We start from the raw sequence: 9,677 nt of genomic DNA, 5'->3' as shown, positions 1-9,677 counted from the left end.
TGGATAAAAAATGTATCTCATTGCTTGAATTTGCAATGTGATTACTAGTGATGTTGAGCATCTTTTCACATGTTTGTTGTTTTTATTTTTTCCTTTTCTGTGAAATACATATTCATGTGTTGCTGAATTTTCCTTTTATTTGTCTCTTTCTGATTTTAGTAGTTTCTTTGGGTTCTGGTTATTAATCCAGAACATATTTTGTTCATGTGAAAAAATATATCCCCTAGTTGTTTCTCATTTTAAACTTTGTTTATAGTATTATTTAGCATATTTTAATGATGTTAAACATGTTAAATGATGATGTTATTTTTATTTTATTTTAGAAACTGTTTATTTTTCATCAACCGTATTTCCATTTTGCATAAGAGTTTGTGGAAGAATAGCTTAGGACCAGTCAGTGATTGTTCCCACCCATTCAGTGGCAGGCTGAGCACTCCAGTCTTCGCTAGGAAACTGCTGAACAGGCACGGAAGTCACCTGCATGCCTTCAGACCAGTCTGAAACCTTGGATTGAGCAGCAGTGAACTTGGGAGCTGGAGCAGTCCATTCACCCTGAAATTCTTCCTTGGTCGTAGCCTTTTCAGCCGCAGCCTGCTCTTACTTTTTAATCTCTTCAGGGTCTCCATAGAAGTAGAGGTCAGGCATGACATCCCACGGGTGCTCGCGGAAGATGGTGCTATTTATGCGCAGAACTTCCCAGGCCAGCATCCACTACATCAGACCCTTGGAGTGAACTCCCTTGTTGTTGCAAGCGATGGCAATGTCCACAGAGCACAGAGGAGACTGTTACACAGAGCGATGGTTGGCAGGTTAACATACTCCTAAGACGCCTCTGTGAGAAGCTGGTGGTCAGCCCTGGCCTCAGTAACCACCAGAAGTCTCGGCTCCTGGAAGGCAACCTGGATCTGGTTAGGGAAGGTCCCAGGAGTGAAGCGGCCAGCAATAGGAGAGGCTGCAGCGGCAGCAGCAAACTTCTGCACAGCTCACTGGCTGGTATTCCTGGACGATACGACACTGACATCCGGGTTTTTAATGGCAACAATGGCATGAGCTGCCAGAGAAGCTTCTCCCAGGTTCTCTTCAGATTTATGATGTAGATGCCATCACTTTTCCTTTTGTAGATTTACTGTTCCATTTGGAAGTCAAGGTTGGTGCCACCTAAGTGAGTTCCTGCTGCAAGGAATTTGAGGACATCCTCCTCTTTCATTTGCAGGACATCAAAGGCTCTGGACATTGTAAAAGATTCCCTTTAAGTTATGTGGGAACCAAGAACAATGCCATATGGGTCCCTCTCTGAGTAGCACAGAAAAAAATGATGATGTTTTAATAGAACAAATTTATCAATCCTTTTCTGCTGTTTATTGCATTTTTAGTTTTGCTTAAGAAGGCCTTCTCTACTACTAAGATTTAATTTGGAATTACTATTATATGTTGTAGGTATCTAACTTTACTATTTCCAAATGTATATCCACTTTTCCCAGAACTATTTGTTCAACTAGTTTATCCTTTTCCCATTGATATGAAATATCATTTCTACCATACATTCTACTCCCATGTGGAAATAGACACACATGGGCCTATTGTTTACTCTATTGTTTTCCACTGATTTGTTCATTCTTATACAGATATCACCTTTTTCATTACTCTGTATTTTAAATATTTGATAGGCCCTTTTTATTCTTTTAAAAAATACCCTTAGTTATCCTTATGTACTTTTCCTTCCATGTGAAATTTTGAATCAGCTTGTGAAGTTCTATAAAAAGTTCTGATGACATTTGATTGGGATTGCATTGTTTTCAATTATCAATTTGTGGAGGCTCCATATCTTTACACTATTTATTCTTCCTACTTAGGAACATGGCATGTTTCTATAACATGGCTTCTTTTGTACTGCTCAGTAAAACTTTATACTTCTCTTCATTTACAGTCTATGTGTGGCTTAATTGGATTATTTTTAGGTATTTTATGGTTTTCATTATTTATATTTTGTAATTATTACTGGGTAAAGGTGAACAACTCATTTTTGTATACTAGTCTTACATCCAAGCACCTCACTGAATCCTCATTAATTCTAATACTTTTCTGCTTAATTTTCTTAGATGTTTTGGGAACGATATTATATAAGCCATAGATACCATAATGACAATTCTGTTTCTTTGTTTCTAATTCTTAAAACTAACTTCTGGTTCTTGCCATTGCATGGCGTAGATTTGAATGCATAATACTGAATAATGACAGTGATTTGCCTTATTCCTGACTTTAATGGAAAGCTTCTAATATTCCATCATCTCTTACACTCTTTGTATTTTTACACTCTTTGCAAAAAACAAGTCAAAGAAGTGTCTTGTCCTTGTTAGTTAAGAGTTTTTATCAGTAGTGGGTGTTCAGTTTTATTAAACGTTTTGGAGATACCATAGGAGCATAGGAGTTCCCCCCGCCCCAATCTGTTAATGTTATAATTCTATTAATGGATTTTCTAATGTTGAACTGTCCTTGCATTCTGTGATAGATTCTACTCGGCCATGATGTTTGTTCTTTTGACCCACTGATAGATTTAGTTTATTAGCCGTTTAGAATCTTTACACCTTTCACAAGTGAGATAGGCCTATGTTTTATTTTGGTTTTATGTTTATGATATCCTGGGTCAGTTTTGGTCCTAAGGTAGAGAGTAAGTTGGGAATATTTCCTTCTTTGCCTTTTCTCTGAACCTTGTATAAGGTGGGACTTATTTAATCCTAAAATCTCTAATAGTATTGGTCTGAGAGACAAGCAGATCGTTAGACCTGATCTGAAACACAACTCAAAATTAACGTTAAACCTTAAACTGGATTCAGCTTTTCGTCAAGATGGTGGAGTAGTAAACACTGTGCTCGCCTCATCTCACAACCACTTCAAAATTACAACTAAACCACAGAATAGCCATCGAGTATCACATGAAGTCTGGTTGAGTAGAAGTCCTATAACTAAAGATATACAGAAGAAGCCATGTTGAGACTGGTAAGAGGGGTGTAGACGCAGAAAAGGCTGGTCCAACATCCACATGCGGTGGTTAAAAATCAGGAGGCATGTCTCGGCAGCCGAGGTCCCCCTGCGTAGCAAAGGGTTTCAGCCCCGCACCAGGTTCCCCAGCCCAGGGTTGCAGTGCTGGGGAGAAGTGTCTCCATAACTTCTGGCTGTGAAAGCTAGCAGAGATTTTGGCTGATGAGACAGAATGCTGCTGGAGTCCAGGCATTCCTCTTGAAGGGCCTGTACACAGACTCGCTTGCTGACAGGCTCAGTTGCTCTAAGCTTCAGTGCTGAGGCAGCAGTCTCAAAAGGTGCCAGAACATATGGGGAGGAACTGAATTGGCTGGCTTGACGGCAAGGGGTGGAGAGGCAGCTTTCTCTCAGATAGAAGTGCTGGCAGAAGCCATTGTTACTTTGTTGAGCCCTCCTCCCATCCAGCCTGCAAACACAGACAGGCGCCATGTCTGAGTCTCCATCTTTCTAAAAAAGACCCCCTCTCCTACCCTATCTATCTCCTTTTCCATCTGTATTTTTTCCCAAACACTTTATGCAATTGACATTGTTTATTTGTTTAGTGGTTTATTGTCTTTTTGCCTCCAATAGAATATACACTCCATGAAAGCAGACTTTGTTTTGTTTGTTGCTGAATTGCCATTTCCTAGACTATCACTTGGTACATAGAAGATAAACACTAAATATTTGTAGCAGTTGTTGATTAAAGTACTTATTCTTCTTTTGAGGGATTCTTTTTTTACCCTATTGACTTTATTTTCTAAGTGTTAGTTCTGCTTGTTGAGTTTAGCATTTCATCCTCTTAGTTCCATCCCCACCACTTTCCTGAAACTGCTCTTACCAGGGTGACCAGGGAACTTCATATTGCTAAGTCCAGTGGACAATTCTTAGTCCTGTCACTCAACACAGTGAATCACATCTTCTCTTTTCCTTGAAACACTTTCCTTACTTGACTTTCAGAATCCTACTCTCTCTTGATTTTCTATGTACCTGCCTGGCTATTCCTTTTCAGTCCCTTTTGCTGGTTCCTCCTTATCTCTCTTGATCTCTAATCCCTAGAGGGCCCTCATATTCAATTTAGACTTCCTCTCTTTTCTATTTACCCTCACTTCCTTGGTATTCTGATTCCGTTTCATGACTTTAAGTATCAGCTCTCTGCTGATGGTTACTAAATTTTCGTGTCCTTCCTTAACCTTTCCCCAGAACTCCAAACTTATAGATGCAACTATTCAACATTTGCCCTTGGATGTTTGATCGACATCTCAGTTTACCATGATTAAAACAGAACTTCTGAGATTCTCCCTTAAATCTGCTTCACCTACAATTTCCCCCATGTTGTAAATGGCAATTTCATCCTTCCAGATACTCAAGCCAAAATCTTCAGTTTTACCCTTGACACCACTCTTTCTCTCATACCCCCTCATCGGCTGATACTATTCGCTCACCTTTCAAAATACATCCAGAATTCTCTCACTTCTCACCACCTCCATTGCTATCACCTGGCCCAAGACACCATCACATCTAAACTGGATTATTACAATAGCCTCTTAACTGGTCTCTTTGCTTCTTTGTTCTTAACACAACCATCAAAGTGATCCTATTAAATTGTAAGTCAGTTTATGTTACTTCTTTGTCAAAACTCTGAATGGTTTCCCTTCACTATCATAGTAAAGCCAAATCGTTATGAAAGATTTTATAGAAACCCTCTAGTATCAGGCTCCTTGTTACTCTTTGTGACCTCATCACCCTCCACTCTATCTTTACATTCTCTGCTCTCACCAAAGCAGCCTCGTCACTTTTCCTTGAATAAACCAGGCATAGCCCATTACACTTCCTTTTCCCTGTGTTTGAAATTTTCTTCCTTCAGATATCTAAATACCACACACATTACTTCCCTCAGTTCTCTGCTCAGATATCACCTTCTCAGTGAGGCCCTCCCTGACCACTTTGTCTAATATACCACACACATCCTTCCAGTTCCCTTCTCTGCTTAATTTTTCTCCAAGCACTCATCACCATCTAACACAGTATATTTTTCACTTGTTTATATTATTTACTTTCTAATCTTCCCCATTTGAATAAAAGCTCCACAAGAACAGGGATTTCTTTTTTCCTCTCTTCTGTATTCCCAGTGTCTAGAAGAGTACTGACAAATAGTAGGTTCAGAATTAGTATTTGTTGAATAATGAGTCAGATTCCAAAAAGTTGGTGGGAAAATACTGTGGGTGCAGACATGATGCCTAGAGGGCAGCAACCATCTTTTAAACAGGGGCATAAAGGCCACATACTAAGGACAGCATTGTGAAGAGTGTGAAGAAATCTGGGTTCCATGGGTCCACCAGCCATGAGCTGTCTACCTCTAGACTCCATGTTGGAAGACAAAAAAAAAAAAAAATCTTATTTGGTTAAACTATGTTTTTTTTGGTGCCTATTCTGTGCATCTGAATGCCATCCTAAGTGATACCGATCAATGGCCCAGAAAGGTTAAGAACTGTTCTGAGGATGAAAAGAGAAGACTTGGAACAACATCCCCAGCAACCCCGGTAATTCAAAGATGTAAAATTGAAGAGGATCCCTTTAAGAGGCTGAAAAGGAGTAAGAAATGGGAGAAATCCCAGAAGAAAGTGAAATCATGGAGCTAAAAAAGAATGCTTCAAGAAGGAGGATATGGTCAATAGACTCAAATGTCGATGAGAGGCCCCCAGGAGGGGGAATAGGGTGTTGAATAGGGTGTTGAACTGAGAACACAGTGGGTGGAAGTGAGAGAGCATCGCTTTAATGATTTCTGTCTTCTCTGTGAGGTAGCAGACGTGACCATCTGTGGTAGTTAATTTTATGTGTCAACTTGGCTAGGCTATGGTGCCCAGTGCTTGGTCAAACACGAGTGTAGATGTTGATATTAAAATATTTTGTAGATATCATTAACATTTATAATCAGTTGAGTTTAAGTAAAGCAGATTACCCTCCATAATGTATATGGACCTCATCCAGTCAACAGAAGGTCTTAAACAGCAAAAACTGAGTTATCTAGAAAAGAAAGAATTCACCTCAAGACTGTAACATTAGAAATCCTACCTGAATTGCCATAATGCTGGCCTGCCCTCTGAATTTTGAACTTAAGACTACAATGTATCAGGTCCAGCCCAGTGGCTCAGGCGGTTGGAGCTCGGTGCTCCTAATGCCGAAGGCTGCCGGTTCAATTCCCACATGGGCCAGCGAGCTCTCAACCGCAAGGTTGCCGGTGGGCTGCGCCCCCTGCAACTAACAACTGGACCTGGAGCTGAGCTGCACCCACCACAACTAAGATTGAAAGCACAACAACTTGACTTGGAAAAAGTCCTGGAAGTACACACTGTTCTCCAATGAAGTCCTGTTTCCCTCCCCCCCAAAAAAAGACTGCAGTATAAACTCTCACCTGAATTGTTATCCTGCTAGCATGCTCTGCAAATTTCGAACTTGCAAGCCACCCTCACCCCCATACGTATATGTGTGTGTATTGGTTTTGTTTCTCTGAAAACACTGATTGATATAACATCCACTGGGAATATGGAAGTTTCAGATATTTGTCCAATTATTTCCTTAAGCTAAATTCCTGTAAGTAGAATTGCTAGGACAAAGTTCATGAGATATTAAAAGAAATATGAAGCATATTGTCAGTTTGCTTTCTAGAAATGTTACATCAATACATATTTCTAGGAATAGGGTACTGATGTCCGGACCCAAATTAATATTGGGTAGGTATTTATGATCTTTTTCATTTTCACCAATTTGTTGGGAGGTACTACCTTTTCATTTCATAGTCACAGTATTTTGATGAATAGTCAGGTTGAACATCCTTTCATATTTTTTGACCATGTGCCTTCTTCTTTAAACTTTCACAGTTCATATCAAACTCTAAAGTAATTATTTGCTTTAGAAATTTGGGCCACTTAATATATGGCCACTTAATCCTTTAGAAATTTGGGCCACTTAATCCTTTCATTTGAAAGGATTGCAAATGGTCAGACTTTGTAACGTTCAATTCTTAACTGCTTTTGTTCTTTGTCCACTTTTCTATTGGATGTTTGTTGTTTTCTTATTGATTTGTAATCTTTATATAAAATACTTCCTCTTGTATCTGATATGCAAACTTTCCCCCAGATTTTTGATTACCCTTTAACATTGTTGAGGGTTTTCTTTCTTTGTTTTTTTTTTGGTAGCACAAAAAAGTTTATATTTTGTGTCGGCAGATCTATCAATCTTTTCCTCTGAGGCAGTTACAGTCATGCATTGCTCAACAATGGGGATACGTTTTGAGAAATGCATGGTTAGGCGATTTTTGTCATTGTGTGAACATCAGAGTGCATTTACACAAATCTAGATAGTGTAGGCTGCTATACACCTAGGCTTTATGGTGTAGCCTATTACTTCTAGGCTACAAGCCTATACAGCATGCTACTGTACAAAACAATACAAGATTAAATCAAGCACGAGAGAAAATAATGCACTTAAGAAATACAGTAAACATGAGATGTATGAGACTTCTGCCAGTGTAAAACAGCATACTGTTTTACAAGAAACTTTTTTATAAGTAGAAAGAGTACACTCTAATGATAAAAAGTCTAGTATAGTAAATACATAAACCAGTAACATAGACATTATGAGGTCAGACAGTTAAGTTTGCGAACTCATCCTAGAAATAGTGCTACATACCTCATTGCTGAATATCATCATTATGGTCACCTTCAAAGTACTCCCCTTGAGAAGCTATACACCTGACACCAGAACCTAGTCCACTCTTCAAAGCAATTTTGAAACTCTTTCTGGAATGGCCATCAGAGCTGTCGTCGTATTACCCTTGATGTCCTGAATGTCATCAAAATGTCTTCCTTTCAATATTTCCTTTATCTTTGGGTAAAGAAAGAAGTCACTGGGGGCCAGATCAGGTGAGTCGGGAGGGTGTTCCGATACAGTTATTTGTTTACTGCCTAAAAACTCCCTCACAGACAGTGCCGTGTGAGCTGGTGCATTGTCATGATGCAAGAGCCATGAATTGTTGGCAAGAAGTTCAGGTTGTCTAACTTTTTCACATACCTTTTCAGCAGTTCCAAATAATAAACTTGGTTAACTGTGTGTCCAGTTGGTACAAATTCATAATGAATAATCCCTCTGCTATCAAAAAAGGTTAGCAACATCATTGCAACAAGTTTGTGAACTTAATTGTCAGACCTCATATTATCATTATCAAGTATTGTGTATTGTACATAATTGTATATGCTATACTTTTATATGACTGCCAGGTTTGTTTATACCAGCATCACCATGCTGGGTAAAGTGTTATGCTATGACAATATGACAGCTATGATGTAACTAGACAATAGGAATTTTTCAGCTTCATTATAATCTTATGGGGCCACTTTGTATATACAGCCCATCATTGACTAAAACATTGTTATGTGGCCAATGACTGTATTTATTTTAGAAATGTTGACCACATGTATGGACTTTCTTCTTTTCACATGAAAAAGACACAAATGATAAGATTATGTAACAGATACATTTCTCATTTTAAGAATGGAGTTTATAGCTGTTCATTATCATTTAATATTTGAACCTTTGTCTGGGTGCATGGGAAAGTCTTAATACATTATTCTAAAAATGAGTGGTTTCAGTTTTACTGGGGAAGCCTGTTATTTCAGCTGCTAAAAGCTTGGTGATTTTGAGGGAAAAGAGGGATGCTTTCCTTTTTCATGAAGTCTTGGCTATTTTATAGCACAGTGAAAAACACTAGATATATCCCTCGCTTGAGGCAATGGATATTGAGGAAGAGGTAAGCAGCTCAAAGCAGAATTAGGGTTTTGATATCATGTATTATCCCCAATGCCGTGTTAATTTGATGGGCACTGATGTACACATTTTTTAAAGTTACATTATTTATTTCTTATCTTAGTACTTCCATTAAAACTAGCATACAATGAAAACAGTTTTTGTTTGTTTTGCTGCATTATTTTCACTAGAGGGTTGACCCATTGAAACAAATATATAGAGGAACTTCAGCTCATTTAATGATCTGAAAACGATGCAGGGTTCTGCAGCTGCTGCCAGCCCTCTCATATACCATCATCACTTATTTCTAATGCCTAAAGCTGCTTACTCTGAAATACGTGCTATTTTCTGTCCCATGTCCTAAAGTGTTAACACCCTGAGGAGCAGCCCTCAACCAAAGATGTGCAAAGAGTTGGTGGGTAAGCACCCAACTTCCTCACCATTGGGTGGGATATCTCTGTGCTGTGTCCTGCTCTGTCTCCTAGAATCCTCAAAGGCAGTGAGCTCCAGTCACCCACAGTGGTAATTGTGGTAATGCTCCAATGATTGGCTGCCTTTCCTTCCTGGCCTCACTTCCCCATTTGTCTACTGGTGTCCCAGGATCCTCTCCCAAATACACTACTTGTACTCAAATACTTTCCTCAGCATCTTCTTCTGGGGGACTCCAAATTAAGACAAATAAGTCAGGCTACATGCAAAAATAATGGCTAATATTTATTAAGCACTTACTATGTGCCAGACACCATTCTAAGCAGATAATTTAGCCCTCACAACAAGTCTTTTGAGCACAACTATCATCTCCAAATTTACCGATGTGGCATGTAAGGCTTAGAGAGATTAAGATCCCTTTCTGA

General features: G+C 39.0%; 1 pseudogene; it reads right to left on the bottom strand.

Moving 5' to 3' along the window:
- Positions 1-327: 327 nt before the first annotated feature.
- On the bottom strand, positions 328-1,892 carry LOC117015937 (40S ribosomal protein SA-like; annotated as a pseudogene).
- Between the last annotated feature and the right edge of the window lie 7,785 nt (positions 1,893-9,677).

The sequence above is a fragment of the Rhinolophus ferrumequinum genome, chromosome 23 (genome assembly GCF_004115265.2).
Source record: "Rhinolophus ferrumequinum isolate MPI-CBG mRhiFer1 chromosome 23, mRhiFer1_v1.p, whole genome shotgun sequence".
NCBI classification, from domain to species: Eukaryota; Metazoa; Chordata; class Mammalia; order Chiroptera; family Rhinolophidae; genus Rhinolophus; species Rhinolophus ferrumequinum.
Note: the sequence above shows the minus strand (reverse complement) of the source record. Positions and strands in the feature narration are given on the sequence as shown.